At 37.5% G+C, this 26,770-nt stretch overlaps 1 protein-coding gene across 2 annotated transcripts in view; it reads left to right on the top strand.

Annotated features, from left to right (window-relative positions):
• The window catches only part of XIRP2 (xin actin binding repeat containing 2), a 151,945-nt gene that overhangs the window by 60,380 nt on the left and 64,795 nt on the right, over positions 1 to 26,770 (top strand). The window contains exon 1 of one of the 2 annotated variants that reach the window (XM_004375555.1): positions 3,955 to 4,203. The exons of the other annotated variant lie outside the window; for it this stretch is intronic. The gene's annotated coding sequence lies outside the window, so the exon portion shown is untranslated. Of the gene's footprint in view, positions 1 to 3,954; positions 4,204 to 26,770 lie in introns of those variants that run through there. 2 annotated transcript variants of the gene reach the window in all.

Raw genomic sequence — 26,770 nt, 5'->3', positions numbered from 1 at the left:
GAGTTCTTTATCTCTTCATTTGATGTTCTAGGGTTTCAGGATTGTTGATTCTCTGTTTGGCTTAGTTTTTCGGATCTTTGTTGTGGAGGGACGGTGTGGTGCTTCTGCCTAGAGCGCCATCTTGCCGGAGTCCCTCCTCAGATAACATTTGAAAAGTTCTTGCATTTCCTCAGTTGCACTTCCTCTGTTCCTCATTGTTTGGGCCGATCTCTTATATTATTTTTCTGATTGATCCAGTTTGTCTAATTGTTCTCAGTGGGAGTATTGGTCTGATGCTATATCCCATCTCACTAGAAGCAGAAGTCTTACAGAGGTTTTACATAAATACAATACAGGTTTGAGTACTGTATTTTTACGCAAATAAAGTGCTTCTGTGCCAGTTTTTTTTACATATTGCTGTAAAAAAAATAGCATAGTGCACTTATGAAAATATCTCCCAGGAAAGGGCACAGTTGGCAAACAAACACAGAAGGGTGTGTTATTTGTTTAAAAATACAGTAGTTAGAAATATATAAGCACTGTGAAGATAATTTAAACTATGTTCATAAATTAAATAGGGAGTGAAATTTTCAGTTCAAGTTTTCCAAGATTTTTTGATACAACAAATCAGTTTGTGGATCTTTCTATCTGCCATTCCTCCATCCATCCATCTATCCATCCATCTCATTTGCATGTTGTTGTGTGCCGTTGAGTTGATTCTGACTCATAGCAACCCTATATGAGCCTTATTTTCATAGCGATTGAAAATTAAGTAATTGATTTGAGTGCTGTTAAATGAAGAGTACAATTCAGTGTCGAACCAACTGAAATAATGAATAGTCAGAATCTAGGTGCTCATATTATGATTACCTTCATGACTAAAATGAATGAATCAAAGTACTTGTGTGATAACTAATTTGTTCTATATCTGAAAATCATTGCTTGATCTTAGGTTAGTTAACATATGCATGCTACTATAAATCTAGTACTTATTGCTCTAGTACTTAATTGCTTAATCAATTACCAATTATTTTATAATGCTCCACCAAAATTTCTTTTTGTATCCACTTTTTTTTCATTTTAGCAATTTATAATCATTGGGTTTTTAGACTATTGTAAACACTGAAAACTTTATAATAAGAAAATGTGAAAAATAATTTTTCAACTTATAATTACCTGGGAAGTAATATATAATTTTCATTATTATCACCTGAGTGGTGCAGGAGGTTTGGGATCAGCTGCTAACCCAAAGACTGGCAGTTCAAACCCACACAGCAGCTCTACAGAAGAAAAGCCTGGCGATCTGCTTCCATAAAGATTATAGCCAAGAAAATCTTGTGAAACAGTGCTACTCTGTAACACATGGGCGTCACCATGGGTCAGAGGTCAATCCTCTGGCAGCTAACAACAACAAAACAATATTATCACCTACTGTGGCTTATTAAAATATTTTCTTTGATAACATAAACAGATGCTCTTTGCTTAGATAATTTTAAGGAATTTATATCAAATACAGTTCCTTCCTGAGAAGTAAAAACAGAAAATTTAAAGAAAAGTCATCTTGAGTGAAACTTACCTATCACTACAATGGAAAGCAAGGGATTGTTGAATTAGGAGAGAAGACAAGGAAGCTAGAATTCAGATCTTTGAGTAAATAACAATATTTCAAAACAATGAAACCATCATAAACATCATCGGCAATTATGAACATACAAATACAAGAATACATTTAACTGCATACTATTATAGGATCAATCTTCTCCTATCTTAAATTGAATTATTGTGATTTTACTTCTAAAGCCCATTTTTTATGTACATAGCAAGGGGATAATAGTAATAATAATAATAATTTAATAAGTAAAGATTATGTTCTAGATTTAGCCTGTACTAAATATTTTACATACATTGACTCATTTAATCTTCCACGACCATTTAAAGTAGCTAAACTTAGCCTACTTAGTCATAGATGAGTAAAGTAAGGCTTAGAAAACTTATGAAACTTGCCCAGAGTTTAGTGTCAAAGCTATGTTGAAATACTGTGTTCTAAATCAGCACTGTCCAACAGAACTTTTTGCAGTGGTAGAAGTGTTCTATATCTGCGCTCTCTAGTACAGTAGCCCCTAAACACATGTGGCTATTGAGCACTTGAAAGGTGGCTTTTGCAACTGCGGAACTGTATTTTTAATTTTACTTAATTATAATCAATTGAAATTTAAATCGAAATGGCCACATGTGGCTAATAGACAGCATACTGGACAGCACAGCTTTAAATATTGGAACTACACTGACTTTTGACTCTTTAAAGTCCATAGTAATATACAGGATTACCCTTTCGGAAACTTTATCTTAAAGTTAATAAGAAGGAATATCATATCTTGGCCTATTTTTAATAGAAGCTAGCATTATATATGGAAAATTTTAATGTAGATACTGATATTTAATAGTAAATAATATGATAAATAGCTTAATGGTAAGCATTTTTTTATGAAATAAATAGTATATTAGGTATTTTCTTAAGACAAAGATCAATTTCCTCTTTCTTTACTTGGGGTTGTTGTGAGGCCAGTTTGTTACACACTAACACCACACTAGGAATTTAACAGAAGAGAGAAAAGTAGGGAAACCGGAATAGTTTATATTTAGAATGCTTAAGTTGTTGGTGTTATAGAGCTAAGTGCAATTCTAGTTTGTTGTTGTGTGCCATCGAGTCAATTCTGACTGACAGAGACCCTATATGACAGAGTAGAGCTGCCCCATAGGGTTTTCTAGGCTGTAATCTCTATGGGAAGGAGCCCTCATTGCTTATTGGTTAAGTGTTCCACTGCTAACCTAAACGTGGGTGGTTTGAACCCACCAGCCATTCCAAGGGAGAGAGATAAGGCAGTCTGCTTCCATAAAGATTTACGGTCTTGGAAACCCTATGGATCCGTTCTGCTCTCTCCTACAGGGTCGCTATGAATCTGAATCTACTCCAGGGCAGTGGGTTTGGAATCCTTAGAGGAGCAGATCGCTAGGTCTTTCTCCAGTGGAGCCTCTGGGAGCCACAAGCTGTTGGTTAGCCGCTAAATGCTTAACCATTGCAACACCCTAAAGCCAAAATCCACTGCCATGGAGTTGATTCTGACTCGTAGTGACTCCATAGGATTTCCAAGGTTGTAAACCTCTATGGAAGCCGACAGCCACATCTTTCTCCCCCCGTGGTTTCAAATCGCCTACCTTTCGGTTAGCAGTCGATTACTTTAACCACTGCGCCACCAGGGCTCCTTAATTCTAGTTCGGTTCCCCTAATTTCTTCCGGGTCAGGTTGGTAGTGTGTACGGAGTGAGTAGTGTGGCATGAGAGGACATTTAATTGGATTCTCTCAGGAGCGTGTGAGGTGACTCCCTTTCCCTGCTTGCTCTTCCTCGTGCCAGATAATTGAAGTTAACATCAATGGCCAGGAATCAGAGTAAGTGTGCTCTGCTTTCTCACCGCTTCTTCCCTCCATCTCTCCTTTTCTTTTCTTTTTTTTTTTTTTTAACCAAGAGCACTTACTTTACTTAACAAAAACTACAGTAGTGTTTTATTTTATAAATGAAGCCTCAAAAAGCAAACTAATGTTTTGCATACCTAGGAACATTTTTTAAAATAAAAAGGATTTCCTCTTCTTGAGAACCCAGGTAATCATTCCACCGGAATAAACTGGAACTTTTCTATATTCTTTTTTTTCCATATTCTTTGCCTCTTAATAGATTGACATTATTAAAACAAATGCATGTACTATAAAGACTTTAATCCCAACTTCTACTCCCTCCTGCTGGTTAAATTTTAGGGTTTGTTCAGGCATTGAGAGTTGTCTTCATGGTTGTGGCTGCAGAAGGGAGTTTGATTGACTGGACACATGTTGGAGCCATGCATACGTTACAGAGGGCACTGCAAGGGAGAGTGCCCTCAGAGACACACTTCTGGAAAGAGTGGTTGACTCAGGCCCCACCTATACAGAGCTCACTTCCTAAAAATAGGTGCCATGTTGCATCCTTTAGACACGGGGCTAAAATAAATTCAGCCATCCCATCTACTTGCTTGATAGAACCTTCAGTGGAGCTGGCCTCCACTCCATCAGTTGCTTTCAGGGGACTGGGAAATTTGCTGTACATAAAATAAGGGAGGAAACTAGCCTGTGAAGATCTGTAAAGATACAGGACATCTCTACTCACTTGAGGTTAAATCTAAATATTACAAAAGGTAAGTGCTGTATAGTCATTGATATGTGTTTGTTTCACAGATAGTAAAATGCTCCTGCTGGTCACTTAAGATCAATGAAGATCACAGGTTAAATTGTAGTTGTTATAAACAATATTTAGTTGTATTTTATTTTTAAGACAATATTTAGCATAGCTTTATATTATTAACCTTTTGTGAGCTTCATAGATTAATCTCTGCAAAATATTTAGCGTTGTTTAGCATTAAAGAAGAATGATCCAAACTTGACAGTCATGAGTTAAAATCACATTTCCACTCACTGAAAATAAAATTAGTTTGCCTTTTATGAGCATAAATGGATAATATATTTGGTGAGTATATTTGAAAATATAAGCTATAGTTCTTAGAATTTGGTGAGGGAAAAGAGTTTAAATTATGTTCAACAGTTGCAGTTTTCTCAGGGAGATATATGAAATTGTTCTTTCTCTAAACCTTAGTTTGATTTTGTATTTCTTGCTCGAGCCATAGTCTCATTTCCTCTGAGAGCATTGCTGGAGTAAGAATTAAAGAATCAGGTCCTTACATGTTTTGCAGAATTAAGAAAAGCACTGGCAGTTGGATCTGCCAACCCTTATTATAGTAACTACAAACTTAAATAGAGAAGACTGATTTTACTTTAAAGGTATCATGCCCTTTATACTGCTTCAGATAGATTTTTTCTGTCTTCGATTGCCTGTGAACACCTTAATTTGGTTCTGTTGTGCCTTAAGTGTTTAGATGTTAGAACCTGAAGTGATTTTGGAGAGACATTATAACAGAATCTCTTACGACACCGACTAAAAGCAAGGACACTTTAAGATTACATAATACAGGGTTTAAATTTAGCCAGCTGGTGCAGAACTGTAAGATATTTTATTTTTACCAGCGCTCTATTTGGTCACTGACGAGCTGCAGGTTGTTTGAATTATTTAAAAAATTTATGTGCAGGGTGCCAAAGGACGGGTAAAATATTTACCTCAGCTATATCCAAAGCCATGAATTTTAATATGAAAGCGCACCTGTTTTGAGTTTCAGAAGATGTTACTTTTGAGTAGCAAACATATGGGTCAGAAATTATAATGTCCTGAAATCCATGCTTCAATCTTTCTCTGCAACTCTATTTAATCTTTGAATATGTTTCCTTCTTGCTATCTCCGTGTAAACTAACAACTAGATCCATTTTTAAACGTCAGTCAGTATTTTAGATGTCTGCAATATGGGAAGGTGCCAGCTGTTTGGGAAAAAAATGTAGGCTGGATTTTGGTTTTCTGCTTTCATCCTAGTGTTGGGCATCTTAAGATACATATCCTTCCCTCAACCCTGAAAAATAAAAGGAGGTATTCTTTAATGATCACAACAGAAGGCTTCCATTCAGAAAATGTTCTTGTAAAAACATTAGACGAGGCGCCCTGTTTTCTTTTGGGTAAACAGTCCACAACACCCTAGATAAGTTACAGTTGTTTCCAGTTGATAGCCGCCCTCTGTTCATTCAGTTCCAGCATTCTGCCTCTCACTTGTATACTTACCACAATTGAATATTTTTTGTTTTGTAAAATATTACTTATGGTTAGGTAACCAGGTAATGGGGTGTTGGGCTCACCTGGTAACCTTGATATCTTCTCTCTCTCTCTCTCTTTCTCACACACACACACACACACACACACACATCCTCCAGGTAGTGAAAGACCATTTTGTAAAGGCTGTTTGATACTAGGAGTCATGTCTAGATTCAGTTATTTATAGAGCAGGATGGACACTTAGTAAGTGCTTGGCAGTGTAATTCCAGATTTTTGATTGAACAATCTGTGGGGGACAGAATTAATTGATTTTATGTCCTTTTATTTGCTTCCCTTCCTCTCTTTCGAAAGCATTCAAGTTACATTTTGAAATTTAATTAAATTGTAATTTGTTTCTTCCTGCTTCTGAAACAAACACTTGCTCATTCAAATTATAGGCTCATCCTTTGCAGAGTGGTGGGTAACTTCAGAATTTTCTGATTCAATAACAGCTTGTTTAGAACATTGATTCATTTCTTACAGGTACAGTCTTTATATGACTGCCTGGTGGCACAGTGGTTAAGAGCTCAGCTGCTAACCAAAAGGTCAGCAGTTTGAATCCACCCTCCTTGGAAATGCTGTGGGGTAGTTCTACTCTGTCCAATAGGGTCGCTATGAGTCCAAATCGACTCAACAGCAACGGGTTTGGTTTTTCGGGTGTGACCACAGTGTATATTCTTTTTCTTTGAAATGCCACCAAAAAACCCATAGTAAAAATTTCATGCTATTTATTTTCCAAGTCATTGGAATCCATCACTTGCAAAGTTTAATAACCTGAGAACTTTTTTCATTTGTACAATGTAAGTAGTAAGAGTACAAAGGACAATGACAATTAGGCAGTTAGGTAGTAGAAAAAGCAAAGGTTTTGTTTTCTTAAAAAAATTGAAAATCGCCAAATTTAATGAATTATTTGTATCAGTTTTGGTACAACAAATGACAGTGTAGCTATACTTAATACTCCTGGCACTTTGTGGGCCTAAATGATGGCCTAAAAATAATGCGCCAAGGAGAAGCACAGTTTTCGTTGCTGTCCAGTTGACTCTGACTCATGGCGACCCCATGTGTGTCAAAGTAGAACTGTGCTCTACAGGGTTTTCATGGGCTGTATTCTTACAGAAGTAGATCACCAAGTCTTTCTTCCACAGAATGCCACTGTGTGGATTCAAACTGCCAACCTTTCAGTTACTAGCCAAGGGCAAACTGTTCGTGCCACCTTACAGTAGGTAATCCAAATTCCTGGCAGAGTAGCTATAGTTCTTCAAATGTTGCTAAGGAAAAAAGGGATGTATTACATAGATAACACAAAAAGAACCTCAGAGACTATTTTAATAGGCTTTAAATTCTAGATAAGAAAACTGAAGCCCAAGAACAATCACTAGTACCGTATCCCCCGTTTTTTGAAAGCTTGCTTTATGCCAACTTTGCTTTTACGAAAAACCTAGGTTAGTATCTGTTTTCGATAACCGAAATAAATCCAAAGAGGATTTTCACTTTTACGAATAAAGTCGAAAAGCAGACATAGCGTTCAGCACTTGTTTTGCAGTGAGCCGTTAAAGAGGCAGTGCGCACCTCGACCAGCGAGAGTGGCCTCGCCAAGCTCCTTCGCCGGAAACTACACTCAGTTTCTCAGCAGCAAGCCACCATAGCTTCGGACTGTGTGTGTGCTTTATCTCAATTTATTTTGTGCATCCATTAGCAAAATGTGTCCTAAGGTGTCAGAAAAGCCAGAGATCTCCTAAGACTTTTATGTGTTATTTGGTATGATTGGATACATTATTTTTTGGGTCTGGGAATGCTAAAAAAATCTTCCCATGTCAATTATTGGTAATTATTTCTTCGATTTATGCCATTTTGGCTTACTAAAGCTTTGTTACTAAAGGCTATCTGCTTTCAGATAGCAGGGGAAACCTGTAACTCATACAAGGATTAAGGAAAGGCAGCTAGAAACCCAGTCTCCTGACTTAAGTGTCAAAGTGCTGTATGTCAGTCTGCCAATCTTTACCACATCAACCCCCTCCTACCCTCCATGATCTGGGGTACATCTAAGCATACACATTGACAAAGGCTTGTTTTTCCAGCAGTAGCTTTTTGTTGCTTTTTATTTTGCACTTCATGTTTCTCTTAAAATTAGGACAAATTGTGGAAAAGCAGACCTAATCTACATATTCAGTGAAAGCTCAAAACGTGACAATTGGCTTATTTTAAAATTCTGCTAAGCATTCGAGTTTGTTCATCTTTGTTAGATGAGCTCTTCCTCTGCTCTTCCCTTCCCCCCACTTTTTTGTCTTAGGACGTTTATTGTTTTTCACGGCTCTTTTTGGCAGGTCTTCATGTAGGTCTTTGTCCTCCACGTTTTTTTCTAATTGTATCCAGGATGTGTCCTCAATTGCCTGGTGAACCAAAAACTTTAGATATGTCTGATTATTCAAAAGTAAATAATTGCCAAATTGTTCCAGGCATGCATATGACTTAAAATAAACATAATACTAAAACAGTTTATTTTGGGAAGTTTCTCTGTTAGTCAAAGATCCAAATGTCTGAATATATCAGCATGTGTATTGCTAAATGAGTTAGCTTGGTAGTTACCAACACAGAAAAGCTATTTAAAAAATCCACATGCCACCATTAGTTTTAAAAGCAGAGTCCAGCATTATAGTGGTTTCAAAACATGTCCTCATTGTTTTTCATTTAAATTTCCATATATGTGAACTGAATATACATTAATGTTTGAAAATCAATTATTTTATTTTATTTTTAATTCATAGACACTTGATTGCATGGAAATAGAATATCTATAAACCTCACAGTATAAAGTAGCTGGGTTTTTGAAAACTATGTACGTTATTTTGATAAATAGAATCACAGTTCCCAATAAATTGCATTGTAACTTCATAGGTGGCTTTACCAATATCTTTGCTGTTGTTAATTTTTCGTTTGTTTTTAGTCAGCACTGTCATAATAAGAGTTCAGCTTTACATTATCTAACCAGGGAGAGTATTTGTCAAATAATTACAAGTTTGTAAACAACCATAGTAATTAAAGAGCCCTGGTGGCACAGTGGTTAAACGTTCGACTGCTAACCAAAAAGGTCAGCAGTTTGAATCTACCAGCCTCTACTTAGAAACCCTATGGGGCAGTTTTACTCCATCCTATAGGGTCACTATGAGTCAGAATCAACTGGACGGCAACGGGTTTGGTTTTTCGGTTTATAGTAGTTAACCACTCCAGGGAAACCAAGAAAAATCCTTTTGTAAAGTTCAAGATCGCCCTTTGATTTTGCCTTTGTAAGTTGGAATTTTTGAACGTCGACTCAAGGGTCAGTCATTGTCAAGTTGAGATATTCTGGGAAAGGAACAAGAATAAATTTTGTTCACATTATTAAATGTTTGCCACTTGCAGCTACAGACTTAATTTAAAATTTACTACCACTACTTCTATTGGATCCAAGCCCTTTTCCTGAGCACTGCATAGGGAAGAATTCAGATGTTCTACTAGGTTCAAAGATGAGCAGCAGGGGATATGGCAAGGGGTGCACAGAGGAAGAGCAACTGGCAGCAATGGGCAACTCAGTAGTCTTGATTACTTCCTTTCCTCTGTACCATTCCCGGGTACTCAGAATAGGAACAGACTTTCATGAGCCCTGGCTTCTTAATAGAAAACATGCTAGCCCTTTGAGACCTGGAGGATTCACAAGCATTTATTTTGGGGAATGTAACTGTATTAGTGCATGCCTGCTTTCAGTCACTAACTCTATCTGGAATGGGAATAATTTCAACTTTCATCATCCATCCGTGAACCAGAGCTGGACAACAGCTGCTACTTTTACTCTATAAAATTTCAGAGAAATGAAATCTGGAGGGAAGGAATGTGTTTGTATTTCAGTTACAACCCTTTATGTCTCAAAAGGATCTAGCTCAGCTACTGCAGTTGTCAGCTCAAAACTATTACTTATAGTCCATAATACCCTATCCTTTAAGTAGAAGCTACAAATTATCTCAAGCTTCAATTTTCACTCCTTTTAATTTACTTCACTATTTCAACCCAACCAGCCCCAGCTTCTTGCTTATTCTGAATTCCCTTGATATGTTATTACCATTTCTTTCAATTACACTCATAACTCTTTGTTCATGAATGTTTCATCTGACTTTCATATATGTATAATATATATGTATACATTTTTTTTTATAAACTATGTTGCTACTGTGCTTCTGTATTTTTCTCCATTTGTTTCATATTCTCAAAGTCCATTTTGGTGTTGTTCAAGGATGAGTATTCCACAAATTCTAACCATTAACCATAATAACATCCATTACAATACCTCTTTTTACCCTTGGTGTAATACTTGTAGAGAGTCTGACACAGAATTTTGTAAGCATTTGTACTGAGGAAGTCTTAAGCTAAATCTAACAATAATAAAATTTTCTATAAGATTTTTCTTCCAGGGTATAATTGAGATATAAAATTGCATTATTGGTACCATCTTTACATTTTAATCAATATGAATAGCTCTTGAAATTAGAAAACTTTCACAACTGACGTGCTATGTCTTTTCTCCCTCCCTACTTTCCTTCCGTATTTCCTCCCTTTCTTCTTTCCTTCCTTTGTTCTTTTTTTTTTCCATGTCTATTAAAGACCTCTGGAGATGAACCCCAAAACTATAATTATCCTTAAAATATATGAAGCATCCTCAGTTTACCAGAATCACAAAAACATTGTTTTCTAGAAACAGAAGTTTCTTTACTGGGAAATCAGGAAATGCTGTCTGGTAAACACTAATTGGGTAAGATCACAGAATTTGGAGCCAGACTGCCTGAGTTTGAATTCTGACTCTGACACTTAACTCCTAACTGAGCTTGGGCAAATATCTGTGCCTCATTTTCTCATCTGAAAATGGAGACACTAATAGTACCTACCCCATACGGTAGTTTTGAAGATTAAATAAGTTTATATATGTAAAGTAACTAAAACAACGTGCCAGGCACATAGTAAGTGCTATATAAGCTTTTGTTATCATGATATACAATGCTAGCGTACCATAATAACCATTATTAATATGTTCCCAGAAAGCAAGATTACAATATAAATCACCAAGCCACCCTAAATGCTAAAAGTTCAAAATAGAATCACACTAAAAGCTGCTTAGAAAATTTTCTACTGGACTTGATAGAATACTCCACTGTTAAAGACACCCTTACCTTTCAGACATGCACTCTTCAGTTCAAATTAAATTTATGTCCTCTCTGGAGTAATAGAAAGCTATTAAGTGTCCTCTTTCTAGTACAATCATTGCAACACTTGAAACTTACACTCTGTGTGTTATCCTTGGTCATGTCAACATCCACATTACTTCAAGAACCCAAATTCTTCAACCTCCTCAGTCCTAATGGCTCCAGTCTTTTTTCTAGTGGAGCTACTCATAGCCATATTTTGGAGTCATTACTCTGACCTAGTTCTTGGACTCTCAAAATAATCTCTTTGATCACAGTTACTCTTTCTTCATAACTAAAGATGATCTTGATCCTCAGTACAACCTCCTCATTCTTAACCTGTCATGCTCATCAACCCCTTCCACCTTTATTTGCCTCTCTGTGTCTTGGATCAGTGTTTGAGTAAAGATGGAAGGAGAGTCTCACTCAGCAGGGAGGAACTGAAAGATGAGATCATGGGGCCAGACCTGTTTATCAAAGGAATCTAAAGCAGCAAACTGAAGAAGAATCCAAATAATATTTGAAGAGAAAGCAAAAGATTATGAACCAGTGAAATGATGCAATGTATCAGGTTCTAGAGATGAAGGTAAGCTATAAATAGGAAAATAAATCACAAGATCAGAAGTCAAGAGGACTAGGAACAAGATAGGAGCCTGCAATAGACTAGGGCACCCATTTCAAAACTAAGGCCAAGAGCAGTTAGGAGTGCTGGAGGTTTGAGATTAAGAGCTCCTGACTCAGACTTCAGGGGTAGGGTCTGAAGTCTTAGAGGAGCCATGCCAGACCCAATGCGCACTCAGCCTGGGTCCCGTCGTCAGCTCGAACAACAAACTTCCACTGACCCCCTATTTCATTTGTCCCAAGTTTCTGAGCTAAACCCACATCACCAAACACCTATTAAAAATTTTCCAATAATCTACTATTTTTGCTCCCTTCCCAGGCTGCCAAGCCATAAAACATGTATAACTGGTTTTATTAAAGGTTCAGGATTTTGAACATATGCCAAAACTCAACAATCACTTTATTCACTTTTAATTGACTCCTTATCACATTCACCATTATTCCCAACAATCCTAGGTGTTCTCTACTACACAACTAAAAAATTTGGAAGTGGAAACTAGATTGTGGGTAACATATTTTTTAAAAGCCATGTTGAATTTGAAAAGAGTTGGCAATATAAGATTAGGGCTTAAATAGTTACTAGAGATGTATGTTGAGTGTAAGCTGAGAGCTTACATGAAGCTGAGAGCTAAAATGCCTTAGGCGTGGATGAGTCCTATCATGGAGTGTGTGGAAAGACAAAAACAAAAGCTTGGGAATGGAGCTCTGGAGACTAGACAGGGTGTGGGTCAGCAGTTGAGTGTGTTCATGTGTGTGTGCACATGTGCGTATGTGTGTATTTCAGAAGACAGGTCATGATAGACACATGTTATTTGTGTCTAGTCTAAGCCACTCACCAACTCCGCTCTTAGGCTTGAGAGTGTGTAAAACATGATGCAGTTTGAGTTCTGCACAGCATCAGCATTTTGAATTCCTCTTTCTGTGATACTTTCTGTAATGGCAACCAAGTGTCAGACTTGATGGGGTTTATGACATTTTCTTCAGGCCCTGCACTGCTGGTGAACGGGAGTGAGGGCTCTCTGCTACATCTGCTTTTTTTTGGATGGCTTCCAGCTCAACAGTGTACTGGGACACCTTGAAAACCTACTGGGGTCTTCTTCCTGGATGCTGCAAAACAAGTAGTATACTGAATGAGATTAAATAGTCCTCCAAGGAAAAGCGTGTGTGTGTGTGTGTGTGTGTGTGTGTGTGTGCGCGTGTGCTGTCTGCTCTTGGCCTGCTGGGCTGGGAGGCTAGTTATTTCCTTCTGGACAGAAATGCGATGGGCACATGAATGGTATTTGGAATTTTTTAGCTATAACACTTTTCTAATTGCTTTCTGTAGCTATGTAATAACAGGAGAAATTCTGGCAGAAATTAAATTTGGCAGAAAGCCCAGAGTTGACTGGTTTCACTTTCCAAGCAAACATTTTTGCACAGTTCTAATTTTCACCTGCTCATGTCATGCCCTGCTGAGCATTTCTGGGGGATGAGCTGGATTTCGTTGTGGGAGACTTACAGGTTCACAGGCAAGATGTTTCTTTTTGCTTCCTTCTGGAAACTGGAATCCCAACTTTCACATAACCACTCTGTGCTGCTTAAATAACTTCTGTTGCAGTATTTGAAACTTGTTTTCCATTCTTTAAAAAGAAGTGGGAGAGAGAAGGTAACAAAACCTGTCAAGACGAACCATAAAAGATAGCATTGAATTTTGGAATATTGTTTCAGGACAAATTCTTTCAATCAAATGCTTACTGGGCCCCACTGTATGTAAATCACTATGTTAAATGTTAATTATTTGTGAAGCTTGCCATTTTAGCCTCAGTGTCTTTTATCATCTTGGTGATCTAGGAATCTTAGTTCCAGGTAATAATCAAAACTTAATAACCAGGTCTGCAAACATCTTAGGGAAGGATCTGCCACTCATAATTAGCGAAAGCATAAACATTCTTTTAAAAAGCGGTGTATTTTTCCCACACCCACATAGGGCCTGTGAGGAGGGTTTCTACCCACTGTGTGATAGCCAATCTTCCATCTTCACAATGCGTGTGTGGTGCCATTTTGTAAACTGATGAGTCTAAAAGATTTTTTGACTGAAATTATGGTAGATATGGTTATGCAGGCTATTAGAAGACTTAGAGATGGAAAGTGATGCTCAGTTGCTGGCTATTGGTGGATAACCTGTAGTTGCAATTAAGTGTCTGAGTGTTTTAAAATAACCTTTAAAGACAAACGAAGAGATGACTAACTTTATGGTCTGAGCAGGGGGAGATCATACTGAGTTGCAGTGATTTGACCATCTGCCCAAGGCTTTTGGTGCCTGAAAGGAATAAAGCTTAGGAAAGTGTTTTTAAGACTGTACTCAAGCTGTGAAAATCTAACTTCTCATGGAATTTTACAAAGAATCTCAATCCAAAATAATTATTTTTAAAAAATTGCTTTTTACCCTTGTCACCCCACCACTCATCTCCCCTCAACTTCTGCTACACCTGAGTTTAAATACCATTGATCTAGGAAAACTCATGGCTTGAAAGTTTTAATTAAACTCTTTGTTGTTCACAGATGTTACTGTTTTACTGTGCATGGAAAAGAGCAGGTTTCAATCTAAATAACATTTAAAGGCTGATTTTTACACTTCACCATTTAAAACCAGGAGTGAAATAAGAAGCATAAACTTAATTTCTCCACTTACGGTGCACTTATAGGATTAGGTTTTGAATCTGAGGGAAAAGAAAGAAATGCCAGTGCCAGATTCTTAAAGGTAGATAAATTGAGGGACGATGAGATTGACTGACTATGTACACATGTGTATCTTCTACAGCGAAGACTATTAAATTATTTCCACTCTTTGGACAGTTCTTAGTACCAGTGTGTCATTAGGAATCTGACCTCATCTATTTCTTTTTAAATTACACACTGCATTTGTACGCAAAGGACAGTTAGGTCATGTGAATGGTGACAAAGAGTAACTCAGCACCTGATTGATTCAAGATTTTGATACATTAAAATTATTACAGTATAGTTTTAATTTAGAAACATCCTGTTCTACATTTAATAAGCCTGTTGAAAACGTACATTGCATCATCCAGTATCCCCTACAATGATGGGAAAGTAATCAGAAAGTGGAGCCCGTAGGTGGTGCAAACAGTTAAAGCACTCAGCTGCTAACTGAAAGATTGGGAGTTGGAGTCCACCAGAGGCACCGCAAAAGGAAGACCTAGTGATCTACTTCTGAAAAATCAGCCACTGAAAACTCTATGGAGCACAGTACTGTTCTGATACACATGGGGTTGCCATGAGTTGGACTCGCGACAATTGGTTACTGGCTGCTAATTAATCAGAAAGCAGTAGTGACCACAGGCGTAACTAAGGTATGGCAGGAAGGTCGGTGCCCTGGGCACAGCTTGAGCGGCGGCGCTAAGGAGCAGTTTCTATTGGCCATCGCAGCTGTGAGAGATCATTCAGCAATTCAAAACTGATTGCCATAGGTGCTATTTTCCGTAGATAGTCTCTTGGTTGTGACAGGACAGACGCTTGAACGTGATGCCAATTACGTTTTATTTTAGAGGACATGAGAAGAACCTATAGATTTGACAAGAAAAAAATGTCATCCTAAAGGGATTTTAACATTTCTGTTTGACATTAGCAATTTTATCTTCCTTCCCAAGATGAAGTGACTGACAACTACATTGTTTTGAAAGTATTAAAGTCTTTAGACTGAATTGTCTAAGTACATCATTGCTCTGAAATTACATTTACTTCCAGAGGAGTAGATTATTTAAACATTTTCACTTTTCTCCTTGACTGCTTAGCTTTTCCAAATAATGTTCAGTCGAGAAAGTGTATGGAATTAGTGTGGTTTCCCCTCTTTGATCAACTCTATCAGCCATTAAGTTCAAAAGAAAAAAAATATCAAAATATGTTGCTGTGTGTGGACTTAGGCAGAGAAAGCATCTTAAACACTTACTTTAGGTTATTGAAAAGACTTTGTAAATTCAGAAACTGCTTTTCTCTAAGACAAAAGGCAGACTGAATTAAATACATTCTGTTATTCAAAGGAAAAGGGTGATTAGTGGAAGAAAAGCTGCCACAGCACCTATTGTCTAACTCAGTGAGAATTAGAATTTGATGACTTGGGCTTTTTAAAATATCCTTTGCCAGAATAAATTTTAGATGCTAACGTTAATTGAGTGGTGAATGTTGGGAAGAGGGTAAAGAACCAGGAAATTCCTAAAATCAGATCAAGAAACCTCTGGCTACTCCAGAATGCAAATAACACGGAAATGATTAAAGGTGACAGTCGGTAAATGATTAACTTCCTACCTCTGCCTGTGCTCAAGCAACTTAAAGGTGGGCATGCTAGGAAGATGTTTTTCACAGCTACAAATTATTAGGGTATACCTCCATTACTGTGGCTTATGTCTGATCTGTTCAGTGCCAACATACTTGGAACTAAACAAATCAGCCTGGTATATATGAGAGACAAAGCAGATCATTTGAGGAAAAGACAGATTCTAAGCTAGAATCTATGGGTCGTTTCCTTCTGCCAATGAATCACTTCAGCTCTGGAATGAAATCTCTTCCTGTGCATTGTGGAGGTCCTGGTGGTGTTAGGGGTGGTGATGGACATTTCAGGAGCCCTAGTGGCACAGTGGTGCCCTGGTGGCACAGTGGTTAAGTATTTGGCTGCTAACCAAAAAGTTGGCCATTCAAATCCACCAGCTGCTCCTTGGAAACCCTATGGAGCAGTTCCTATAGGGTCACTATGAGTTGGAATTGACTCGATGGCAACATGTTTGGTTTTGGTTTTTTGGATGGACGTTTAACCAGTTGGTTGGTGCAGCGCCTTTTAGAGGTATGCACATGCTCCTAGTCATACACTGAGCTCAACGACTGTCTCTCTGTGGCTAGGAGAGATGAGCACATTTGCCGGCCATGTCTTGAGTTTTCATTTCCAGCCTAGAAAAACAGAAAGGAGATGAAACTCTCCTCATCAGTGCATTGCCCCTAGTAACTGAGCCACACATGAAGGAGGATATGGAGAGCTGCAAATCATGGGAAAGTTTGGCAAAGGGAAAATTAAAAGTGAAGCAGTGGGGAGGGTGGAAAGAGTGCATTAGGAAATATAGGATAAGAAAAAGAAGTTATATCAAAAAGGTAGCAACTCAGGGAGAGGTGGAATAATATGAAATTTTGGGATTTTCTAGGATAGATATTTTAGGAAGAAAAGGGATGGAAATTCATTTAAATAGAAAGAATATTCAAATTAGAAAGAAAGTATACTCATATTCAAACTAACCATATATAATACCTTATTCAGGGCTTTTCCTTGCTGTAAAGTTTCACAGCACATGAGTGCTTAATAAGGCAACAGTGAGTGAAACATAAATGAGGAATACAGCTTCCTTTTTTTTATGTTTGGTAGGTAGCCACAGGGCCGCAGGGACTTAGAGAGTGGTCCAGTCATCACCACTTGGTCTGGTCTCAGACAGGGTCCACTGTGCCAAGCCTACTGCTCAGAAGCCCCGGTAGGGAAGTGAATAAAGTTAATAACTTTTAGTGATGCTTTCGTGATTTTACCCAGAATATGTGGAGCAGGGTAAAAGCTTGAGGAACTATTTTTTGCGGGGCGGTGGGAAAGGGAGAACATCTGTCCCTCAAGTTTGATATACTAGGGTGATTTTCCTGAACTTTACATTTTCAGAGGACTCCTATGTTGCTTGCTGGTGAAAAATTGTTGGTTCATTGGCTAGTGCCCAAAACACAGACAGACCAACACAACGAATATTGTATACATTGAGTTAGTCATTTCTTCTCTTTTTTATCCTTTGCTCCATTACTGTGGCCACATGAGTAGGACTGCCACCTCTTTCACCCTAATTCCATCTTATGATTTTTCATTCTTTTCGTGGTTCATTGAATTCTACTTTCTTGAGACAACGTTGTGGATATTTGGTTTATAAAAAGGAATGAAATAGCCTGAGAGAGGCTTTAGATTCAAAAGAACCATAGTAAAGTCCTATCCTTACTACTTACCAGCTGTGAGATTTGGGGACATTTCTTATCTTTTCTTATTCTCAGACTTCCCATCTCTGAATTCTTATCTGCATAATACAACCTGCCTTTCAGGGTGGTTGGAATCTGGTGAGCATTTACCAAGCACATTCTATGTGCAAGAACTGTGTAAAACTATTTTTGTAAATATCATTCATTCTTCACAGACAACCATTTCAGCAAGTTCTATTATTTATTTCCATTATATAGATAAGAAAAAGGAGGCTGAGACAGGTTAAGGAACGTGTTCAAAGTCAAACAGTAAGTGTTAGAGAAAGAATCAAAATCAGGGTTTCTGGTTCCAGAGCCTCTGGTTAATCCCCCTACTGCTCTGCCTCCTCAAACATAAAGTTCCCGAGATAGTGCCTGCCATAAAACAGGTTTACAAAGTTAGCTTAGCCCTGCCTTGTGCTAAAGAAACGTACATATAGATGGAAGCTGAGAGAAGTAGGGAGGAACAAGGGGTTCATAGATACACTAAAAAGTGATAAGTAATATAGAGTCCCTGGGTAGTACAAACAGTTAATGTGCTCAGCTGCTAACTCAAAGGTTGACGGTTCAAGTCCACCCAGAGGCATCTCAGAAGAAAGGCCTGGGAATCTATTTCCCAAAGAAAACCCTATGAAGCACAATTCTACTCTGACACACGGAGTGTCTCTATGAATCAGAATCGTCTAGACGGCAACTGGTGTAATATAAATGTTGTTAGGTGTCCTCGAGTCGATTTTCTACTCATTGTGACCCCATATGATGGAGCAGAACTGTCCCTTAGGGTTATCAGGTTGTAATCTTTATGGAAGTAGATTGCCAGGTCTATCTTCCACGGAACCACTGAGTGGGATCAAACCACCAACCTTTCAGTTAGGAGCTGAAATAACCATTGCTTCACCAGGGCTCCTTAATATAAATAGAAATGTAATACATACATTAGGAGCACAGCTAAGGGAGCTGTTAAGTAGAAAAATTTTGAAGAGAAAATGAGTCAGCATGAGGCTCCAGGTAAGTGACTTTTCAACCCTGGTAAGTCTGTCTTGGAGTTTATTCATTTTAATCAAATTTCACCTCTAGTCAAATAAAGTGTTTTTGGGGGAGTGGGGATGTAGAGTGTGAGTCACCAAGTTCCTTACGATACCCCGCATAAGGAGGCCCCGTTTGGTGTGCCTTCAGATGATCTGGCTTCCTCAGCAGAGCCAGCCATCTGGGAACTTGTTTTATTCAGAAGTCAGCATATTGAAATGATGCAACCTGTTGTATTTCTGTTTTTAGAGACAAGGCAAGATCAACACTTTTTAGGATACTGTATATCTAGAGGGTCTCTCTGGTGTTTTTCTTTTCATCTCTTTTCAAGTACAGCATGACTGAATTCCTTCCTGGGGAGATTAATTCATCCTCAGTCCTGAGCACTGTGTCTGGCCGACAGTAAATGGGATATGGATTTCTGTTGAATGTATGACTAAATCTAAGAGGAGAGTTCATCAGACACCCTCATTGTAAACGTGGGATGCGGATTTAAACAAGGAGACACCTTGACAGAAGCACGACACCACTTCTCATGCTCTGGGGCAGAATAGATCACTAGAAATGAGAGCGGTGGTTTCTGCTTTGCATGTTCCTCCCCTTATAGTTAAGTTGGGAACCCTGGTGGTGCAGTGGTTAAGAGCTGCAGCGAGCTACGGCTGCTAACCAAAAGGTTGGCAGTTCAAATTCACCAGCCGCTCCTTGGAAATTCTATAGGGCAGTTCTATTCTGTCCTATAGGGTCGCTATGAGTTGGAATCGACTCAAAGGCAGTGGGTTTTGGTTTTATAGTCAAGTTAAGGAGCAGTGGTGGTGCAATGGTTAAACGCTCAGCTGCTAACCAGAAGGTCAACAGGTCGAACTCACAAGCCACTCTGCAGAAGAAAAGACCTGGTGATCTGCTCCCGTAAAGATTACAGCCTAGGAAACCCTATGGGGCAGTTCTACCCTGTCCTTTAGGGTCTCTATGAGTCAGAATCAACTAGATGGCACACAGCAACAACATAGTCAAGTTCATCTAATGCCTTCTCAAGTTTGATCTCTATAGTAACCTAAGCAAGAAAGCTGAAGAAATTGCTTTGATTTCTAATTCTAAACTCAGACTTACAAGAATGAAGGAACCACTTAGAGACATAGAAATTTGAGCTTATTGTTTTTTCCTTATATTTATCCCATGGATTACACCGAAATCAATGTTTAGAGAAGATTCGTGTGCAGATATTTAGGAGACAGAATGGAGGATTCATACCCTTATTTAAAATTTTACTTTGTAATAAAAATATTATATTTTAATGAAAATATATTTACATACGAGACTATGTAGAGTTGAGTAGCCCTGTATTCAGAAATACCTGAACTGGATTCCAGGCTCAGCCATTTATTCTATAATTTTACCTTTTGAGTGGTACTTTTTTCATCAGTAAAATGGGAATAATACCACCTATCTGATATGGTGGTTATGAGGATTAGTGAAATATTACATGTAAAATGCTCTACATGTAACATTCACTAATTGCTAGTTATCATTATTATAATTTAATATAATTCAGTAATATATAAATATAATTATAATTTGCTAATATAATTTAATATAATGCTAGGGAAATGTCTGAACAAGAGATTTATTTGTAAAAATATGCATCATCTACATGCATTAAATGGCTTTAATTTATTTGACCATTTCAATGAAATTTAAGTCATTTTATTCATATACTGATGTTTTCAACTGGCCAATTCTTTAACTAAACTAAGCAATTAATTAAAAAATGTTTTAATAGCAGCAAGATTAAATTTTCAAATATGACAAAATTAACAATATTGATGTAATAATGATTTTCTAATTTCTGTCTAAATTCTGTTTATTCATAACTGCTCTCATACCAGAAGTACTTCCTGGTTGGTGACAGGAGCTGCAGAAAACAGAGGACAAGCCCATATACCAAAACCTTATTACCATTAGAACTGGCAGTTCTGTGACTCAGAGAGATTAGATTCTAAAGGGACATTTAAGCTGAGTTTTATTTATCAGTAGGTTGACATTTCTTCTTTGGGACATGAAGAGGAACTTCAAGGGTGTCTCTATCACAGAGTGGTTTGTGTATATACATCTGAGTGATTTGTGGAGCTGGAACTAAAATCTGCCTTATCAAGCATCTACTATGCATAGTGATTTCTGACCTGGATAGCTATATCTAAAATGCCTACAGTTGCTACTTGTGTTACTTTCCAATTGCTCATGTGACAGGTCACTACAAACTTAGTGGTTTAAAACAACACAGATTTATTATCTTACAGTTGTGGAGGTCAGAAGTCATAAAATCAAGGTGTTAGCCAGGTTGCATTCCCTCTGGAGGCTCTAGGGGAGAACTCATTTCTTTGCATTTAACACCTTCTAGAGGCTGCCTACACTCTTTGGCTCATGGGCCCTTCATTCATCTTCAAAGCCAGTGGGATAGTACCTTCAAGTCTCCCTCTTTCTCTACTTCTGCTTCTGTTGTCACATCTTCTTCTCTGACTCTGACTCTTCTATCTCTTTCTTTCCCTTTTAAGGACCCTTGTGATTACATTGCACCCACCCAGATAATTTTCCCATCTAAATTTCCTTAACTTAATCACATTTGTAAAGTCACTTTCAGGGGTGGATTAACTAGTATGCAAGTTATGCACGGGCTTATTTGTGATTACTTACTAATCTGTAGTGAACAATTTCACATGGATTTCAACACATCTTTGATGTGGTGAAGAATGTGGCATCAGGATTGGAGGAAGACTCATTAACAACCTGCAATATGCATATGACACAGTCTTGCTTGCTGAAAGTGAAGAGGACTTGAAGCACTTACTGATGAAGATCAAAGACTACAGCCTTCAGTGTGGATTACACTTCAACATAAAACAAAAATCCTCACAACTGGACCAATAAGCAACATCATGGTAAACAGAGAAAATACTGAAGTTGTCAAGGATTTCATTTTACTTGGATCCACAGTCAACGGCCATGGAAGTAGCAGTCAAAAAATCAAAGGATACATTGCATTGGGAAAATCTGCTGCAAAAGACCTCTTTGAAGTGTTCAAAAGCAAAGATGTCACCTTGAGGACTAAGGTGTGCCTGACCCCAGCCATGGTATTTTCAATTGCCTCATATGCATGTGAAAACGGGACAATGAATAAGGAAGACTGAAGAAGAAATTCATACATTTTAATTATGGTGTTGGTGAAGAATATCGAATATTCCATGGACTACCAGAAGGACAAACAAATCTGTCTTGTAAGAAATACAGACAGAATGCTCCTTAGAAGCGAGGATGGAGAGACTTCGTCTTCTGTCCTTTGGATATGTTATTAGGAGGGATCAGTCCCTGGAGAAGGACATCATTTTGGTAAAGTAGAGATGGATTGACACAGTGGCTGCAACAGTGGGCTCAAATATCGCAATGACTGTGAGGATGGTGCAGGACCGGGCGGTATTTCGTTCTGTTGTACATAGGATTGCTATGAGTCAGAACTGACTCAAGGGCACCTAACAATATAACAACAAAGCACATATGTGTGGCTGATTAGTTCTGTCAACTGGTTTCTTGCCTGTACAGTTTTGGGAGTTAGACAACCCTCTTTTATTTTGTCCTCTTTCTGTCCATGTCTGTCCAAATTGGCAGTGTTTTTGCTGATATACTATTTTCAAAAACCTTGTGGGACTTCTGTGTATGTTTTGGGTTTCAGTTCATTAAACAAGAGCTCCTCCACAGATCTTTCCTAGATAATTCATATATATTCTTGGTTTCTGCTGAGATGGTTGAGGGAATCCATGAGTCACATGGTCAGTCTCTTTAAAGATCTCTCTGTGTGACTGAATACAGTGACCTTTACTTTGTCCAAGTTACTAGCAAAAGGTTGTCCAGCCACAGCCTGTGTTTCCAAAGCACGCTTACTTGATAGTGATCTTCTAAATTTCGTGTCTTCTGCAATCAGGACAGGCTGAGAATTTCCCAAATAATCGAGTCCTTCTGCCTCTTTGCTTAACAGTTTTTTCTTTAATACATCCTTTTCCTCTCACAATTTACTGTGAGCAGCAAGAAGAACCAGGCAGCACCTTCAACATTTTGCTTGGAAGCTTCCTCAACTAAGTATCTAAGTTCATCACTTATAAATTTTGCTTTCCATAAAACTGCAGGATCATTAGGTAATTTGAGTAATTCTTTACCACTATATAGCAACGGTCTCCTTTCCTCAATTTCCAATAAAATTTTCCTTATTTCATTCTGAGCCCTCACTAGCAGCACCTTTAAATCCATATTTCTATCAAAAGCCTCCTTATGATAGTGTAGACAGTGTATGTTTTCTCTACAGTCTCTTAACTTCCTTCTGAGTCCACATTAGTAGAGTCATTAACATCCGTATTTCTACTAACAGAGTGTTCAGGATTTTTCTATTATGCTCCTCAAAATTCTTCCAGTCTCTGCCTATTGCCAATTCCAAAGCCACTTCTACATGTTTAGGTTCGTGTTACAGCAGCACCCTACTTCTGATGCCAAAATCTGTAGTATTTTTTTTATTGCTGCTGTAACGAATTACCCCAAACTTAATAGCTTAAAAAAGCACAAATCTGCTGTCGTACAGTTTTAGAGGTCAGAAGTCCAAAATGGCTTTCACTGTCCCAAAATCAAGGTGTCAACTGGGCTATGCTCCCTCCAGAGCTTCTAGGGGAGAATCTGTTTCCTTGCCTTTTCCGCATTCTAGAGGCTGCCTATATAACTTGGCTCCTGATCCTTTCCTCCACCTGACTCTGCATCCATCATCACATCTCCTTGTCTGACTCACTCTCCTGCCTCCCCCTTTCCTTATAAGGACCTTTATGATTACAATGAACCCACTTGGATACTCCAAGATAATCTCCCCATCTCAGATCCTTAGTTTAACGTATCTGCAAGGTCCCTTTTGCCATGTTGCATAACATAGCCACGGGTTCTGGGGATTAGGACATGGACATCCTTGGATAGAGCAACTATTCCATCTACCACAGGATCTCCTCCAGTGTTCAATGAGCCAGAAGAATACTGGTTAGGGAAGGGTTAGTAAGAAAGCAAGAACTAATCCCTTTGATAACCATGAAAGATCTGATTTTGTTAACGTATAAAGCATGATAATCAGATGAACGGATAGATTTTTGGGAAGGGGACAAGTGTAAACGTAATAACACAATGAATTTTGGTGGAATAGGACTGTAGGGAGGTTAGTTTTAAAAATGCGAGTGGATTCACTGTGTTCATATGCTGAAAGGAGCCACAATATAGTTTTTGTGCTGTTACAGAATACACTTCTTCTTGTTTTACTCCTTTGCCTTTCCTCTCTGTTTTTTAAGAACTGTAAATTAATGCAAGACCATGCTAAAAACTTGTTGTTACATTTTAATCATCTATTTCCTGGTTTTATAATTTTCAAATGAGGGTAAGACTATATAAAACTCCAATTGATTACAAATTTGACTTGGCAGCAGAATTCTGAATTTTAAAAAAGAGACGAATTTTATTATTAGCTGAGGGATATGCATATATCAAGAATGACAGAGAAATTTATTCATGCTAGTGGCTCTGAGCCTATGATATGTCTATTGGTATGATACTTCAAACAAATCTAAGCTGGGTTATAGATCATATATTTAGGTGTGATAGAATTGAGTTCCTCACTCCCTCAATTTAGTTCTAAATCAGTTTTCCAAGTACTAAGCAGCTGACCTCTTTTTAACGCATCCAGAATAAAATAGCAAGGCCATTGATATTGCACCGAAAGTTTACTTGAATCTTGAAGACGGCATCTACGTCCGCTTCAGCTTCCTGGGCTTCCGTGTGCCTACTCATGACACTCTGCCTGCGTATCAGTTGGTACTAAATAAAGGCTTCTTGCATTTATTTTAGTAAATTTCAAAGAAAAAATAATAATTAAATTCTCATTTCTCTTCTATACAGTTTAAATTACTATTAAACCTCAGAATTTTTATTGCATCAGAATCTTACTCTGTGTAGCAATCTACGAACATTTTTTAATTGTATATGTAACATGAGTCAGTTCACAATAGAAAAAAGCATCTCTTTGTTGTTTGAATTTTACATTATCCGTTTACTAGGGAAGGTAATTCTTTTTTTTTTCTTCTTTTTGGGCACTTGGACTTCTTGAGTGTTAGCATAGAATTGTAGTGAAGCCACAGAACCTGGAGCCAGACTGCCTAGCTTCCCTTTCCAACTCTGAAACACACCAGCCACCTGATTTATGAGCAAGTTTCATAACCTGTCTGTATTTCTGTTTCCTTATCTGTAAAGTGGAGATTAAAAGTAAAAATAGTCTCTACCTCATAGTGTGGTTGAGATCATTAAATGAATTAATGTCTGACACATAGAAAGCACTTTATACGTATTTGCTATTATCTTCTTATTTTTTAATCATTCTTTCAAGTCCTTCATCTATTTTTTAAATAAAGTTAGCAGTTTTTTCCGACCTATAAGCATTCTTTATTGAATATTAACACTCCAGCTTATTTGTTATAATTTCCCTCCTCCAACGTTCCTTTTACCTTAAGATTTTTCAAATTTTTTACTTTGAATTTGTATGCTTAGGAAGTCCAACTGAAGTAATGTTTTGAACTTCTGTTTCTTTAAAGATCTGTCTTCATTTCCTAAAATGTGACTTTTTGGTCCATCTGGTGCTCCTTTTGAAACATACTGGAGGTGACACTCTATTAATGTCTTCCTCAGAATTATTCCCCAATTTTCTGAACACAGTTTGTTGTTCATGCTGTTGTGTCATCCCCTTTCTTCATCCTTCTTTCTTCACATATTCACGTGGCTGATTCCTACATGATTCAGTGCAGATGTTTCACTTTCAGGACGCCATTCCTGATACCTGCCACACCCACATGCTCAGCTGAATCATGCCCTTTACCCAGAGCCTCTTAAATCACTTGGTACAACCCATGAGCACAGTGGGTAATAATTGCCCATCTCTCTTTCCAACTAGCATGAAAGCTTTGTAGGATAGTGAATGTGCCTTATGCTTATTGAAGATAATCAATTTTTGTTTAATGATAATGAATGATTTAAAATAAACCTTATGAACTCTATAATTCAAATAATTTACTTTTGAAATTTCATCTGGCAAAGATGGAGGGAATTATGTTGAAGTCATGCAGAGCAATAATATTCCCATAAATTTCTCTTTTTTCTTGACACTGATGGTCTTTGTATGTTTCTGTACTATGCTAGTCAGCATGTAGAAGTCCACAATTGTTAGAGCTTCATAGTGGGATTGTATTTTTTAATCTGTATAGTGGTTCTCTATTTCATTTAATATAATTGGCCTTTAATGATACCATTCATAAGAGGAATATAGTGATAATGGCTTTTCTTTATTTGTATTTTCCTGGTGATTTTTTTTGCCTAGTATTTTGTTTTAAATTTTCTCTGTGTTTTGTTTTAGGTTTATTTCTTGCAGGTTGCATATAGTTGGATTTATTTTTCTTTTTTTTTTCCATTTTAAGTTTGATATATGTTTGTTTTCATAACTAATACATTTGATTTTATTTCTAATTTTTTGTTTAGGTATTGTATTTTTAGGCCCCTTTGTTTTGTTTTTTAGCTATCTTTTGTTACATGGACTGTGTTTGACTTTTTGTTGCCTTCTCACATGAGTAACAGCTCGGACTCATATAGACTCTTCAGTTCACAAAACTAGAATTTCAGTAATTTTATCCAATTCGATTTGGTGTTCAGTGTTCAGGGTTGTAAGAGAGCTATCTAAAGATGTCTGAATTTTGTTTGTTCATCACAGAAACTCATTATGTGTCTAGATAATTATATAATTTTTCTTTTTCCTTAAATTTGAAATGATTTACCAGGATTTTCCCATGTATTAGGATTTTTAAATAAAATTATTCCTGTATTATGTTAAGTATTTAAAATCTATGCTCAACTTTTATTTTAGCTAATGTTTTTCTTCTATTATATCTCATTTATTCTGCCCACCCACCCCTATTGTCCCCACTGACATGCTATTATCTTGTAGTTTGGGTTTTGCTCTCTCTTCTCCCCATCTGTCTCTCTTCTTTAATATTGTTCTTTGTATGTTATCAATTTGATTTTCAGCAG

Source organism: Trichechus manatus, unplaced genomic scaffold, assembly GCF_000243295.1.
Source record: "Trichechus manatus latirostris isolate Lorelei unplaced genomic scaffold, TriManLat1.0 scaffold00037, whole genome shotgun sequence".
NCBI classification, from domain to species: Eukaryota; Metazoa; Chordata; class Mammalia; order Sirenia; family Trichechidae; genus Trichechus; species Trichechus manatus.
The sequence above is the reverse complement of the archived record's forward strand: the minus strand, read 5'-3'. Positions and strand labels throughout refer to the sequence as shown.